Source organism: Engraulis encrasicolus, chromosome 19 (assembly GCF_034702125.1).
Source record: "Engraulis encrasicolus isolate BLACKSEA-1 chromosome 19, IST_EnEncr_1.0, whole genome shotgun sequence".
Classification (NCBI taxonomy): domain Eukaryota; kingdom Metazoa; phylum Chordata; class Actinopteri; order Clupeiformes; family Engraulidae; genus Engraulis; species Engraulis encrasicolus.
Genome location: NC_085875.1, coordinates 40,420,806 through 40,436,239, shown reverse-complemented (window position 1 = coordinate 40,436,239; position 15,434 = coordinate 40,420,806). Strand labels below are relative to the sequence as shown.

General features: G+C 49.8%; 1 protein-coding gene across 3 annotated transcripts in view; it reads right to left on the bottom strand.

Annotated features, from left to right (window-relative positions):
* The window catches only part of kiaa0586 (KIAA0586 ortholog), a 197,938-nt gene that overhangs the window by 147,367 nt on the left and 35,137 nt on the right, over positions 1–15,434 (bottom strand). The gene's annotated exons all lie outside the window — the stretch shown is intronic.

Genomic DNA, 15,434 nt, shown 5'->3' with positions numbered 1-15,434 from the left:
GTATGTGTGCGCATGCATACATGGGTGCGCACGCATGCATGCGTGCGCGCGTGCACACGTGCATGCGTGCTAAAGCGTGCATGCATTTCCACAATAACCTGCAGTAACAGAGACTGGCTGGGCCTCCTGTATCCTCCTGGGGGGAAAAAAACTTGAAGGATTCTGGGAAATCACAAGGATACAGACACAATTGCAGGGAGGGAGGGAGTGAGGAAGGAGTTTGGCATAAAACTCTTGCAGACCATTTGAATGATTTGGCCTCTATCTCAGCAAAGCAAGAGCAAGCAGCACCGAGGGGTTGGAATTTTTTTTTCGTGTCTGCCAAAGCCAAACAGAAACCGTGGCATGGAATTCGAGCTGTTGCTAAGCACTTGGTGAGGTCTGCGGCTTCTGCCCAGCATGCTGCAGCAAAGTGGAGTCACCCCCCCCCTCCCTGGACACGCACTCACGCGCACACGCGCACACACACACACACACACTCACACACACACACACACACGCACATGCACACGCACACACACACGCACGTACGCACGCACAGCGAGCGAATGGAGCAGCAGGGTCAGAAGGGTAAAACCGGAGCAGATCTGACTGCCACAGCAGTCAGCACCACAAGAAGAAAGTCACCTCTGTAACCCCAGGCTGGAGGAGGGATTTGGAGGAGGAAAAAAAGAAAGGAAAAAAGGAGAAAAAAAGGAGATGGAGGTTTGCTGTGATTGCTTTCCTTTGGGCTGAACCCAATGGCATTTGGGGTTTTTGCAGGCCTGCCTGCGTGCACTTCCAAGAGCACTTGGAGATGGTTGGTTGTTGGTGGTTGTTATTATAACGGCATGTTTTTGTTCTACCAACGCAGGGACCAAAATGTTGACGCCGATGACAATTCAATGTTGCATTTGTCAACCCCAAAAGACTGTCATCAAGCTAGAAACCCTACACAACAAAGATAATGGAACACGGGGTTCTCGAAAGCCATACATCTGTGTTGGGTGCTGTGTGTGTTGAGCTGTGTATGTGTTATGGATGTGTGTTTAAAAGAGAAAGAGAGTTGGAGCAAGCAAGCAAGCACGTGTGTGTGTGTGTGTGTGTGTGTGTGTGTGCGTGTGTGTGCGCGTGTGTGTGTGCGCGTGTGTGTGTGTGTGTGTGTGTGTGTGTGTGTGTGTGTGTGTGTGTGTGTGTGTGTGTGTGTGTGTGTGTGTGTGTGTGTGTGTGTGTGTGTGTGTGTGTGTGTGTGTGTGTCTGAATGGCCATTACATAAAACCCATGGTTACTGACCTGGCTATCTACTGGAGCAAGGCATGTAATGTGCTGGTAGTGGAGTTTGTGTGCCGAGACCGAGAAAGGCCACTGCCACCAGAGAAATCAGAGAGAGCAGCGCGAGCACACTCACTCACACACACACACACACACACACACACACACACACACACACACACACACACACACACACACACACACACACACACACACACACACACGTGTCTTTGGAGTGCCAGCAAAAGGGAACTAGAGGGGGTGTGTGTGGGGTATAGGACACCTGACATCCAATCAGCACCACCCCTTAGTTCCGTCGCCATAGCAACAAGCATCTCTAACTCACTCACTCACTCCTTCACTCCCCTCTCTGACTTCCTTTGCCTCCCCTTAGAGGGGGCTCGGGTAAGCAGAGCATGCAACAGTTCACAGCGGACACGGCAATCTCTCCGAAAAGGAGGGAGGGAGTGGAAGAGAAAGAGAGAAGTCAGTCAAGACAAAATAAACAGATGAAAAGAAGCACAATAAAGGCTGAGAGACAGAAAATGAGACCAACAGAATGAAGTGGAAAGGAATGAAAACGTGATGAGGGGAGATAAGATGAAATAGATATTTATCAAGCAGAGAGAGAAGAAAGTCAGAGAAGAAGAAGGAAAAAAACAAAGCCCTAATGAAATGTATGAAGAAGAAAGTGAAGGCGCAGAAAAGAAGACACAACAGAGAAGGGCAAAAAAAAGCTAGGGATGAAGGAGGAGGGTAGAAGAAAGGAAAGGGAGGAGCTGCGTTGTTCCTCGCTTGGCAATCAAAACACGGAGGTTTCTCGTGTCCCGCGGCCTGAAAACTGAATTATGCCCCACCACTGGCAATCACGGAATGCTGCTCACCCCCTCCTCCCTCTCTATTCCTCCTCGTCTTTCTCGCTCTCTGCCTCCCACCAGCCCGTCCATCCATTCATCCATTCATTTCATCTTTTTCTTTTTGTCTCGCTTTCTCCTTTTCTTCCTCTTCCTCCCACCAGCCCGTCCATTCTTCCTTCCATCCTTCCATCCATCCATCCAGCCATCCAATCTTCTCTCTCCCACTCCGTCTTTCTCTACCTCCTGCCAGTCTATCCATCCATCCATCCATCCATCCATCCATCCATCCATCCATCTCTTGAAGCAGCAGCATCTCTATTTAAAGCCCTCCCCCCCTCCACCCTGGACTGCCCAGGCTCTGTGGCGGGCCTCTTGCGATGGCACGCTGCGAGGATGCCTGCTGCATCACCAGACACCTGATTACCGCCGTCCCGCTGATTGCTGCCGCCGTCACCGCCAGGCGTGCCGACAGGGGGGGACAAAAAAGGGGTATGTTGTCCCGGGCAGAGGGAGATAGGGGGCCCAGAATTGGGTCCCCATTACATTGTATATATTGGGTAGGGGGCCTTTTCAGATGACTTTCGTCCAGGGCCCAACAAAAGCCATCAGCGGCCCTGGCCACCGCAGTCACCGACAGCCATGCTCACATCAATCACACGCTGGATATATGCAGCCAAAATCGCAGCGCTCAACCCCCCACCACACACACACACACACACACCAGTTTCAATATCCTCGATATGGATACTGACTAATTGTTATGCAGGGGCGAGTGGGAGGGCTGGAAGGAAACTGTAGTGTTACAAATTGGGGGCTCGTGTTGAAACACTGTAGTAGAGTAAAATATTTGTAGTAAATATGAAGCCGAAAGCGCCCCCTCCTCAATATTCCTGATATTCTCTCTAATCATGAGTAACTAAATTGCACTACTTCTCATAGGTCCTCTACTATTCTTCCGCTCTCTATCTGTTCTACATTACTTGTATACTGCTGTACTTTGTACTGACCCCTTACTCTGTACTTGCTTGAAAGTCGCTTTCGTCAAAAGCGTCTGATAATGAGTAATTATGAGTACTTATGAGTAATTATGGGGGGGTCGGGTCGAAAATGGTACGATATGCAACCTTCACGAAACATTACAATATTGTAACGGTGATCGGTTTGCATTTGCATCCCCCCGGCCATAGTGTGGCTTCCTAGATGCACGTCTTACCAGGCAGCCGGCAGCACGAGGTGCAGTGAGAGAGCAGACGAGGGAGGGAGGGAGCGAGGGAGCACGTGCCTGCATGACAAAAAAGGGGCTGCCTACTCAATATGCCAAAGATGGCGGCAGAGGAGAGGGATGAGAAGACAGGGGGATAGAGAGATTGGGGGAGAAAGGGGATCAGGGAGGCGGAGAGAGAAGGATAGAGACAGAGGCAGGGAGAGCAGGGATGAGAAGAGAGGAGGGTAGAGAGAAAAGAAAGGAGGAGAGTGAGAGAGGTGGAAAGGGATGGATAAGGAGAGGGAGATGGGGAGAAAGGAAGAGAAAAGGGGGATAGACAGAGAATGAGGGAGAGAGAGAGAGGAAGGGAGAGAAGGTGGACAAGTAAGGACCTTGGAAGCACCTGGAATGAGATCAGGGCTAAAAATGCGGCTCACGCAACAGGGTAGGGGTGGTGGTTAGTGTGTAGTGCAGCAGACATGAGGACGAGGAGAGTGTATGGAGAGTGTGTATGAGAGGAGTGACAGAGTGAGTGTGTGTGTGTGTGTGTGTGTGTGTGTGTGTGTGTGTGTGTGTGTGTGTGTGTGTGTGTGTGTGTGTGTGTGTGTGCATATGACGCAGATGTGTGTATGCGTGTGCATATACCGTGTGTGCCTGTGTGTGTGTGCCTTTATACGTGTGTGTACATGTGTGTGCATTTGCCGTGTGCCTTGTGGCGTGTGTACGTGTGCCTTTGTCTGCGAGTACGCATATGCTGTGTGTCTGTGTGTGAACGCATGTGCACGGTGTGTTTGTTTGTGTGTGTGTGTGTGTTTGTGTTCACATTGGGGTATGTCAATCAGGTCTGCCTCGCCTCATTAAAGCAAAGGCCACGCGCATCCAGCGGCTTCAAAGGCGGTTTGGGAACGCCGAAAATAGTACAATTATCCCAGGACCCCACAAAAAGAGCTATTAGATCAAAATGTTGCCTGATAAAGGTGCAGAGAGAGAGAGAGAGAGAGAGAGAGAGAGAGAGAGAGAGAGAGAGAGAGAGAGAGAGAGAGAGAGCACGAGAGAGAGTAATTTAGCCTCCCTTTGTATATCTCGCTTTGCGCCAGTGCCAACAAAGGACACATTTACTCTGTTGTAAATAAATCTCAAAATGTATTGTAAATGTAAATGTATTCTAAAAAAAAACCCCCAAAAAACAAAAAAACATATGGAAAAACAAACAAAAAAACTGGTACGGACTGGTGTGTGAATTGGATAAAGTGGTTTCTGTAAATAAGGATCTCTTTTATGCCCATTACTTAACATAGAAGGAAAAAAACAAAACAAAAACAAATGCTGGCTAATGTTTTTTTCCCTCCTTTGCAAACATATCCCTCTCTCATCCCTCCACACTCAATTTATTGTGATAATCTGCAGCAGATGCCAGAGCGGAGACGTTTGCTTGCTGGCTCTTTCCGCCCACCTCTTCTTCAAACCTGAGCTAACTGTTCTGGTCCACTGCCTACTGTGGCCCCTTTCAGCAACATCCATCTCTTGACAATGGCAGGGCTGTGGTTGGTGGGGACGGCTGCGTTTTGGCAAGAACGGCTGACTTTGCTGGCCTATGCTCTCCTCTCCTCTCCTGGCCTGTCCTCTCTTTTTCTGTTTGGCCTGGGATTCACGCTCCAAGGAGCTAATGGTCTCTCTCTCGCTCGAAAAAAAAAAGACCTGTTCAGGACGAGGAGGGGGTGCGTCATCAGCGGTTCTGACGCACGCTTCCCGCCACCCTGTTTACCCGGCCAAGCCACTCTCCTGAGAAGCTCAGGGGACAACACCGGAACAGCCACCAGCTAGCACTCTGCTATGACTGGCCTCTCTATCTCTCTCTGCATTCACTCTGTCCATCTCTCACACACTGGCTCTCCCTCACAAAACATTGGGACATGGTGTTTCGACTGGATTCTCTCTCTCTCTCTCTCTCTCTCTCTCTCTCTCTCTCTCTCTCTCTCTCTCTCTCTAAACACGATGCTTCTGACATAAACACAACACAGCATCTGAAACTTTTCCACAGCAAAGCAATACTTCCACACTTTATCTAATGGAAATACTGTTCTACCGATACTTTTGTTTTCTTATACTTTTCTTTTCCAATCTGTTGGAGAAAAGGGTGTCAGTGAGTTCTTCTGGGAAAAAATGTGGATAGATAAGAGAAAGTAAAAGTGGTAGGCAGAGCAATTTCTGAAGTTTAAACATTCAGCAGTAAAATGGTTTTGATTTATCTTTAAACTTGATCTAAACCCTGTCACACACACACAAACTTACACAGACTTACTACTGGCAGCAAAATGTGTGACTGTCAGTCTGGCACCTGCGTTGACAGCAAAGAAGTTTGTGACACGTCTTGAACGAGCCGTCACCTCTGGCCATCCCACCCCAATCCACCCCTCTCTCCACCCTAACAGATGGCCCTGATGGACCAGCCACTTGCGCCTTCACCAGGTGACAACAAAGATCACAGAAAATGACCCACCCTGTAACCCACAAACACTCTCTCTCTCACACACACACACACACACACACACACACACACACACACACACACACACACACACACACACACACACACACACACACACACACACACACACACACACACACACACACACACACACACACGCACACACATGGGTCTTAACACTACTTGGGAGTACAAAAAGAAAAAAATATATATTTAAAATAATATATAAAATAAAATAATATATACAAATACAAAATAATGTCAACGGGCCATGTGCAGTCACTCACAAAATGCACGCACACGCACACGCACGCACACACACACACACACACACACACACACACACACACACACACACACACACAATGTGTCTTAACACCAACACACAAGAGAATGGGAGAGCCATTTGTAGAGCATAATCAAACAAAAAATGCAGAGCTCAAAAGAGTCAGTTGCCAACAGCGAAAAAATACTTTATTGCTGTGCTATTATGTGGATTTGATGAGGAATTGATTATACCTGAAATGGGTAAATATGTGTTGTGCGATAAAGAATGATCCATGACGGCTAGCTGGGGACGGGCAGAAAGCCCTGTCCAGATTAGCTGATCCACGGAAAATTAATTTTCGAGCGGTGCGTCAAGCAGGCAGGCAGAGGAGACCGCCATCGATCCCTTCCGGTGAGTCACCGGCAGCACCCTCTCGTCCACGCGCAAGAGACGAACCGAAAAGATCAGCTTGACGAGGTGAGGCAGTCGGGAGATCGACTGAGGGAGACGCGGTGGGGTGCGATGGGGCACGGTGGTGGGTGATGGGCCGATCTTATGACAACTATTCACATGGTGGTTTCACAGGAAAACACCCATTGACTGGTCATCTGTGTGCGAAATGGCGAGAGCAGAAGGACCTATCGGCTTGTCTCAAATGTCAAAGAGAGAGGGGGGGGGGGTGCTGCTCGAGGGAGGCCTCCAAGATATTTTACTAGATCAAAAGGCATTTGTTTTCAAGGACAGTGAGAGAGAGGGAGGGAGGGAGGGAGAGAGAGAGTGTGTGTGAGAGAGAGAGACTGTAATAAGAAACAGATTGAAAGAGGTGAAGGAGAGAAGCAGAGAGAAAGATAGAGAGGGAGAAACAGAGAGAGAGAGAGAAGGAGAGATGGAGAGGGGGAGGGGAGAGTGGCGCAGACACAGGCTGTTATTGTGATGTGCATCAGCTGTTGGGTAATGGGCCAGATTATGACGAGCACCTTTTAGAGGCGCGGCTGCTTTTACGGCACTTTCCCCGCACCACACACCACAGCAGCACGCTGTGACTCAAGCTCTTTCACCCCTACCCCCACTTTTAGAGACATGGGTGGACTAGCAATTTGTTTGTGTGTGTGTGTGTGTGTGTGTGTGTGTGTGTGTGTGTGTGTGTGTTGAGTGCGCACATGTGTGTAAGAGTGTGGGCATGTGCACATAAGTGTCTGTGTGTGTGTGTGTGTGTGTGTGTGTGTGTGTGTGTGTGTGTGTGTGTGTGTGTGTGTGTGTGTGTGTGTGTGTGTGTAGTTCAAGAAGGATGTGTTCGTCGTGCTGAGATTTGCAAAGCTGGACGAGAGATAAAATGCCAAAAAGAACAAAGAAGGGTCCTGAATGATGTAGCCACTTTTTGTCCTCACACTTTACCTTTCAATGTGATGCATGTGAGCGCAAGCATGTGCGCGCGTGTGCACAGGCCACGGTTTCATGTTCATTTGCACAAAGGCTTCCTCTTCAAGATTGGCTCCAGGCATGGAAGTGGTTTGAAAGGACAATAGAAGGTGGGAGGGTGAATGGTAGGGTGGGGGATGAATAGGCCTGGAACGGACGAGAGAAAACAATGACATGCCAAAGCAAGCTGGTGTGGAGAGCAAGAGAGCGAGAGAGAGAGAGAGTGAGAGAGTGTGTGTGTGTGTGTGAGAGAGAGAGCAATCTGAAATCTGTTCAGTTTTTTTGGACATGCCAAAGCAAACACGTAAGCCAACACAGCACATGGCTTGTTAGCAAAATAGCTAACAGCAACACAGACAACAAGCCATCACCCTGTGGAAGAAATAGAGTGAGGTTCAAGATTCTGTCTGGCAGGGAAGATTAAGTGTGTTTGTGCATGTGTGCGTGTGTTACAATGGTGAGGTATTGGATGTAGTGATGTGCTGCAGGGGATGGTATACGTGGGGGTGGCAGATTCTGTCTGACTGCAACTGAAAATGTGCGTGCGTGTGTGTGTGTGTGTGTGTGTGTGTGTGTGTGTGTGTGTGTGTGTGTGTGTGTGTGTCACTGTATGTCGGGGGGGGGGGGGGCTGCTGCTGCTGCTTGATGGGTGGATGAGGGTGTGCTGCGGTCGTCTGAACTGAACTGGTCTCTCCAGGAGAGCGGGAGAAACTGGAGAAGTGCAGCCTCACCAGTGGCTGACAACGTTCTCCTCGCCTCTCCTCTCCTTCGCTCCCCTCCTTTCCTTTCCGCGCCAAGCAAAGATGGCTGCCAGAGGCTCGTGTAAACAACCCGGAGAATGAAAGGAGCTACATTTCTCCGGTCAGCCTGCCAACGAGTAGCAGCAGCGCAAAGCCGCAAGCCTGGAGGAGGCTTAACCCTTTCCTGTCCTCCTTTTTTTTCTTCATGTAAAAAAACAAAACAACCCCCGTCTGTGTTGTGTTGGACTGTAGCACTGCACAGCAGAAGAATGTTGCGGTAGGGTAAGCGGTGCGGATTTCTGTTTATTCGCTGTGTTTCTAATTCACAGAGTGAAACAAAGAGTTTGCGACTGACTCTGACACGCTTTAATTATTTAACTTGTGTGTGTGTGTGTGTGTGTGCGTGTGTGAGCGAGACCACAGGCTGAGAGTATTCGCTGAGAGGAGCGAGAGATAAACACGAAACATGTGCTTACGCATTCCATGCCCTCGCTGACATCAACCTCCACTCTGTTTTTCAGCAAGCTTAACACACACACACACACACACACACACACACACACACACACACACACACACACACACACACACACACACACACACACACACACACACACACACACACACACACACACACACACACAGATCACAATTGGCAGCAGAATTCAGAGGCTGTATGAGTCGAAAAACAACAGACTCCTTTTTTCAGCTGCCATGCAACCTTATCCCGACCTCCCTTCACCCACACACACACACACACACACACACATACCCCCTTCATCTCTCATACACACAGACCACTGCACACACCAACCCCACCCCCCCACCCATACTCAACCCCACCCTACACAGTGACCTAAGGGACCCCATCATTTCTCGCGGGAATCTAGAGAGCGGCTGCAATAAGCTGGAGCTCAACAAGCAGGCACTACTATAGCCTTGAAATGCAAATAGGGGCAGTCTGTTCCAGAAGACCTTCCTTGTAAAAAAATGAGGTGGGGAAAAAAGAAATGGCACACATCGCCACTCCTTTTCATTTTCTTTCTTTCTTTTCTTGAACACCACCCACTTTCTCTTAAAATATCCACTTGTGCCAGACACCGCCATCCCCTAGTTTCCAAACGCTTCCACTTAACGCAAGTCGTCACACACAATAAAGCATCGAGGCCGCGACGACAGAGTATTTGCTGAGTCAACACCAAAAGCGCAAAATAACAAGCAACAACACCGCCGCCGCCATCACCATCGCCCAAAACAACACGCATGATAAACATATGCTCGTTAAAAAGAACTACGAAAAACACTGAAAAAAGGCTTAAACAATTCGACATATGGAAAACGCACTACTGAGCCTGTGAAAAAATAAAGACAACCCCAAAAGATAGAGGACGGGCAGAGTTTCAAAAGAGAGCGAGAGAGAAAAAAAAGATAGAAGCTGTATTGCACCCTACAACCTTTTCTTCGTGCACTTGGCAGACATGGAGAACGGAGAGAGGGGGGAAAAACAGACCATAAGGGTGGGGATGAGATGAGAGAAGAGGAAAGCGAGAATGAGAACGAGAGAAGAAAAAAAAGAGTGAAAAGACGAAGCCGGCAAAAGAAAAAAAAATCAATTCCTCACAGCAGCTTTGAGTAGCAGGAGAGAGTGCAGAGGGAGAAGGGGTTGGCTGTGTGTGTGTGTGTGTGTGTGTGTGTGTGTGTGTGTGTGTGTGTGTGTGTGTGTGTGTGTGTGTGTGTGTGTGTGTGTGTGTGTGTGTGTGTGTGTGTGTGTGTGTGTGTGTGTGGATGAGGGGCGGGCGGGCCCGAGGCTGCTCGGCTCGGCTTTACTCTCTCCACTCTGGAATGCAGCAGATTGCATACATTAGGGGCTTGTGGAGGACGCCTGTGGCTATGGAAGATAGTGCTGACATCACCGTCTATAAATGGCTGCGCTTTGAGGCAGGCACGCTGAATGAAAACAAAACAGGGAATAACCCTCGCTTGCACACAGGCAGCCACAGCCAGGCACTAGGCAGCCAACCCTACCCCCACCCCTCTTCTCTCTCTCTCTCTCTCTCTGTTACACGTGGAGAGAGAGAGAGAGGGGGAGAGAGAGAAAGAGAGAGAGAGAGAGAGAGAGAGAGAGAGGGCCAGAGAGAGAGAGGCAGGGGAAAACATGCAGAAGGAGCTGAATAATACATTAGGAGTTATGAAAGCGAACAGCAGGACAGAAGTGAATATAATATATAATACTGCCCCCCCACCCCCAACCACGACCGTTTCGATCCTCGTCTTCCTCCCCCTTCATTGTGGATGGCTGACCCTGTTCGCTTAGGGAGACCGGCATATTCCCTTGGTGAATAGAAGGAACCTGGCGGGAGGAAATTGCTTATTGCAGGAGTGTTGCCCCCTCATTTAATTTCCTTGTATGTGCAATTTTTTCTCCCCCAAATGCATCAATGTGCATTTTTCTTTTTCTCTCGCTCCTCTCTTTGAGTAAGATCTGCAGTGTTTGCAAACCCACAAGCGAAAGTGAATGATGGCATGAATAACTGTAGAAAGAATATATATTTTAAAAGCCTCCACCAGGCCCAGAACCAGGCACTGGGTCACTGCTCAGACCCCTGTGTGATTGGTGGTGAATGCAGACTCGGCGGGTGAGAGAGAGAGAGAAAAAGAGAGAGAGCGAGAGAGAGAGAAAGCGAAGCATGAGGCACACGCAGGGTTAACCTTCCGCTCGCCTCGACTCCCGACCACCTCCCCCCTACCACCACCCCCCAGCACCCTCCACCCCTCCCCCGCACTCCCACTCCTTTGTGTGTCTGCACATTCCTGAATAAATGATGTTTTGATAAAAGGCTGGTTGCCATGGGCAACGGCAGGGCTGTGCTGTGGCACTGCAGAGTAACCTTTGGAGTGGGCTGTATTTTTATCCGCTGGAAAATTCTCCCGCCAAGAAAGGAGGAGAGGAGGGAGGGGAGGGGTGGTGGCGTGGTGGTAGTTGGGGTGTGTGAGTCTGCAGGGGTGGGGGTGGCTTTCCCCTCGCCGGTGCGAGAAGGACAAGGCTGGTGATGGAGGTGTGTGTGTGTACGTGTGTAGGAGGGTGCAGTAGGCTGGTAGGCTGCAGTGATTTCACCGCGACAACAGCTTAGCTGATGCAAGCTTCTGTTTGTGCCTGCCTGCCTGTGTGCGCACGTGCGTGCGTTGAACGTAGGCAGAAGAAGGCTGAACTGTTACAGTTTTACTAAACGCATAAAATGTGGACAAAAAAAAACTGTGTCTTTCTAACAAGGACAACATGTCTTTGTCTCTCCTCCTCTGCAAATTCTTGCCAACTCACCTACCTGATCAAACGCTGGATTGTTTTCCCCACACCACAAACAATGTCTGTGGTCGATTGCAGCGTTACGTACGTAGTGTGTACACGTTTTTTGACATGTTTGGCCAAAGATAAAAGGGGCTGTGCTTAGGTCTTGCATGGGTCTTTCTTTTGTCATGCAGTTCAGGTTACTGTGTGTGCGCGTGTGTGTGTGTGTGTGTGTGTGTGTGTGTGTGTGTGTGTGTGTGTGTGTGTGTGTGTGTGTGTGTGTGTGTGTGTGTGTGTGTGTGTGTGTGTTATCCTGAGAACCAGACGTAACATTCACTTCCTTTCCTTACCTTTCCTTTCCTTCTCCTCCCTCCTTCAAAGCATGTGACAGCTCCCAGTCAACCCCCCACCCCCAAAAAGCCATCTTATTCCACCCACCACCCGTCCCGTTCCTCTGCAGATTTATCCACCCCAATCCTGGCCCCTCTTCCTGACCTGTAAAGTACAGAAGCCCTGCCTAGTGCCTGGCAACGCTGAGCCGAGTAGCCCTGCCTGTGACCTGTCGGCTCAATGGCACAAACCCAGACCGACACACACACACACACACACACACACAAACCCAGACCGACACACACACACACACAAACCCAGACCGACACACACACACACACACACACACACACACACACCGACACACACACACACACACAAACCCAGACCGACACACACACACAAACCCAGACCGACACACACACACACACACACACACCAAGAGAGACTCAACCCTCAATCCAGAGCGACTCACAGTCTTCACCCTCCTGTGGTGCAAGCTCAGGCTCTGGCAACAAACAAGCTAAGCGGTAAGCTGCTTCGAGCAGAAGAAGTGTCACGTCTGGGGAGCGTTGGGAAACCAGCGTCTATGCCAACCCTACCCCTACAACCGCACCGCACGCCACACGCCACACCCCACCCCGTGGCTCACCAGAGAGGGGGGAGATGAGGAGGAGGAGGAGAGGAGTAGAGGAGGAGGGTGTGACGGATGTGTGAGGGGATTTCACATTCCGAGCACGCATTGGGGAGAATGAGACAGGGATTGGTGGAATGGGATGGGAGAATAAACAGGAAAAAATAACCACCCTTGCACTCACCACTACTCCCTCCCTCCCCAGACACACACAAATGCACATACACACAAATGCGCACGCACACACACACACACACACACAAATGCGCACAATCACACACACATGCACAAGCACAAGCCTGCACACACACACACACACCTCCATCCCTCGTCAAACCACACCCCCACCCCAAAGTGCTTTCTCAGGGGTGTACGTGTATCTATTTAGCATGCAGGCAGCAACCCGAGAGCCAAAGTGAGTGGAGTGGAGCGCTGCCGAGGCGAGGCGAGGCAGGCCAAGGGCACCTTAGCCATTGTCTTCTTTTAGCTGTGACAATAGCCGCCCAGCTCAGTTGGGAAAAGAAAAAGGGAAGAAAAAAGAAAAGAGGACAGTAAAAAAAAACAACAAACGACAACAGCCCCCTAAGACAACACCTGGCTTTTCTTTTTTCTTTCCCCCCTCTCTCTCTCTTTGACAGCCCCATCTCCACTCCCTGTTGGTGGGCCATTATCATGTTGTTTGGGGCTGACCAACACCTCGGGGCTATATGTGGGGCTGGAATGTTTGAGCCATCAACAATAAACATGTTTAAACAAAGGACACAAAGGGTGGGGAGATGGGTGGCGGTGCAGTGCACTGCAGTGCGGGGTGGTGGTGGTGAGGCAACGACTGCCTGTCAGGGTCCACTGTCAAAGATGGCCCTAGGTTAAGATGATGATTTGGTGGAGTGTCTGGGGCAAAATACAGAGAAAATATGGTGGGTCCTAAAAGAAAAAAAAACATTTGAGGGGGCGTAGAGAGAGATCCTTGTTGTAGTGGGTTGCACCACGCGGCAGGGGCCTAACCAGGAGCCATAAGACTGACAGAAAAAAAAATCAGTCTTCTGCACAGACTCAGCAGTTTCTACACCGAAACCAATATCTCTCGCTTGCTCTCCTGTTCCCCCCTCTCTCTCTCAGACGACCCCCCTTTTCTCACTCCCTCCCTCTCATTCTCGAGTCCGCCATCGTTTTCTGATGTGAGCTCAATTTTCTCTAACCGAGCCCATTACATTCCCCCAGCAGTGCAGAAACCCCACGCTGAAAGACGGGGGCAGTACAGCCCCCGCCGAAAAACAGAGCCCTGATTCTTCTGGCGGCACTTCTTGTGAAACCAGGGAGAGCTCTCCTGCGGTCTCGAAGTCCGACAACCCCCCACGTACACCTACACCTACACAGAAACACACAAAAGTGTTGGTCGACAGAGAGAGAGAGAGAGAGAGAGAGAGAGAGAGAGAGAGAGAGAGAGAGAGAGAGAGAGAGAGAGAGAGAGAGAGAGAGAGAGAGAGGGGGGCAATGAGTGTGTTGTTAGACTTGAAGGGGTGAATTCCAGCCTCTTGCGCGGACTGATAACAACCAGACGTGAGGGCGCTTGCCAGTGTTTCCATTTACAGCCAGAACAACTGCGGAAAGCACCTCGCTACGGACACACACGATACATTGTAAATGTGTCTTGTCATAAAAAAACACGACAGTACACGGCGTGCATAACTCCCTTTCTTCAGCCGTCATCAGTGGACCGGCTTCGGCTTCGAAGGCCGTTGAAGGTTCACCGCGTAAAGCCAAAGGACTTAAGAGCTAAGAAATGTGAAAACAAAAGAGCGTGTGCGACAGCATGTGCGTTTGCGGGGTGCAAATGTAATTACTGTGGAAGACTGACAATGGCAGATGCCTGCCTCCCTGCCCGTCGTGTGTATAGTGTGTGCATGTATGTGTGTGTGACCAGTCCAATCTGATAGTCTGGTTGTGTGTGTGTGTGTGTGTGTGTGTGTGTGTGTGTGTGTGTGTGTGTGTGTGTGTGTGTGTGTGTGTGTGTGTGTGTGTGTGTGTGTGTATGTACTGTATGTGCATGTGTGTGTGTGGGTAGGACTGGCAGCCTGGGGGTGTGGAACAGCTTGGCACCAGCCAGCCAGCCAGCCAGCCAGGGCTGGTCTCTGACCTTAAAGTCCCTTGTTATTAGGTCCCGAGGCCTCGTGTGGCTCCCCGCCATGAGAGAGAGAGAGAGAGAGAGAGAGAGAGAGAGAGAGAGAGAATTACACCAGCGGCCATTTGTCTCGCCGGCCCTTGGGAGCGAAACGCAGGAACATTAGCTTGACTTACAGCAACATGCATGCAGTAAACGGCTCTATGTCTACCACTACCACACACCAGCAGCGGCGTTCATCTGAAACACCCACCACTTTCCCTGCCATTCATCAGCCAGTGGGCAATGTGTGTTAGTCGTCACGTGATGCAATCTAAGTGTGGACTGCTTATGTATTTTCATAGTGAACGGCGGTTCAGCATAACACATGCATAATGGTGGAAAAATATGCCAGCGAGACCGGTTTGCTTTTCAGCATGTCTAACTAGCTTTCCACAGGACCCAACAAGGCTGTTACGCTTCTTACATGCAACCGTGTGCACAAAGATATTTAGAGCTACGGGTGTGATTATATTGTGCCCCTCTTACACATTCATTTGAGCAAACTGCTGGCTGAACACTCGTGTGTGTGTGTGTGTGTGTGTGTGTGTGTGTGTGTGTGTGTGTGTGTGTGTGTGTGTGTGTGTGTGTGTGTGTGTGTGTGTGTGTGTGTGTGTGTGTGTGTGTGTGTGTGTGTGTGTGTGTGTCTGTGTGGTTGATTGCTGTGCAAGTCATGCAGCCAAGCTCTCGGTCCAGCTTTCTTTTTGCCTGCACGGGGCAAATAAACAAAGGGGGAAAAAAACAAGAACATGACCATTCCACAATGAGATTAAATGGTAAGCCCCCCCAAAAACTG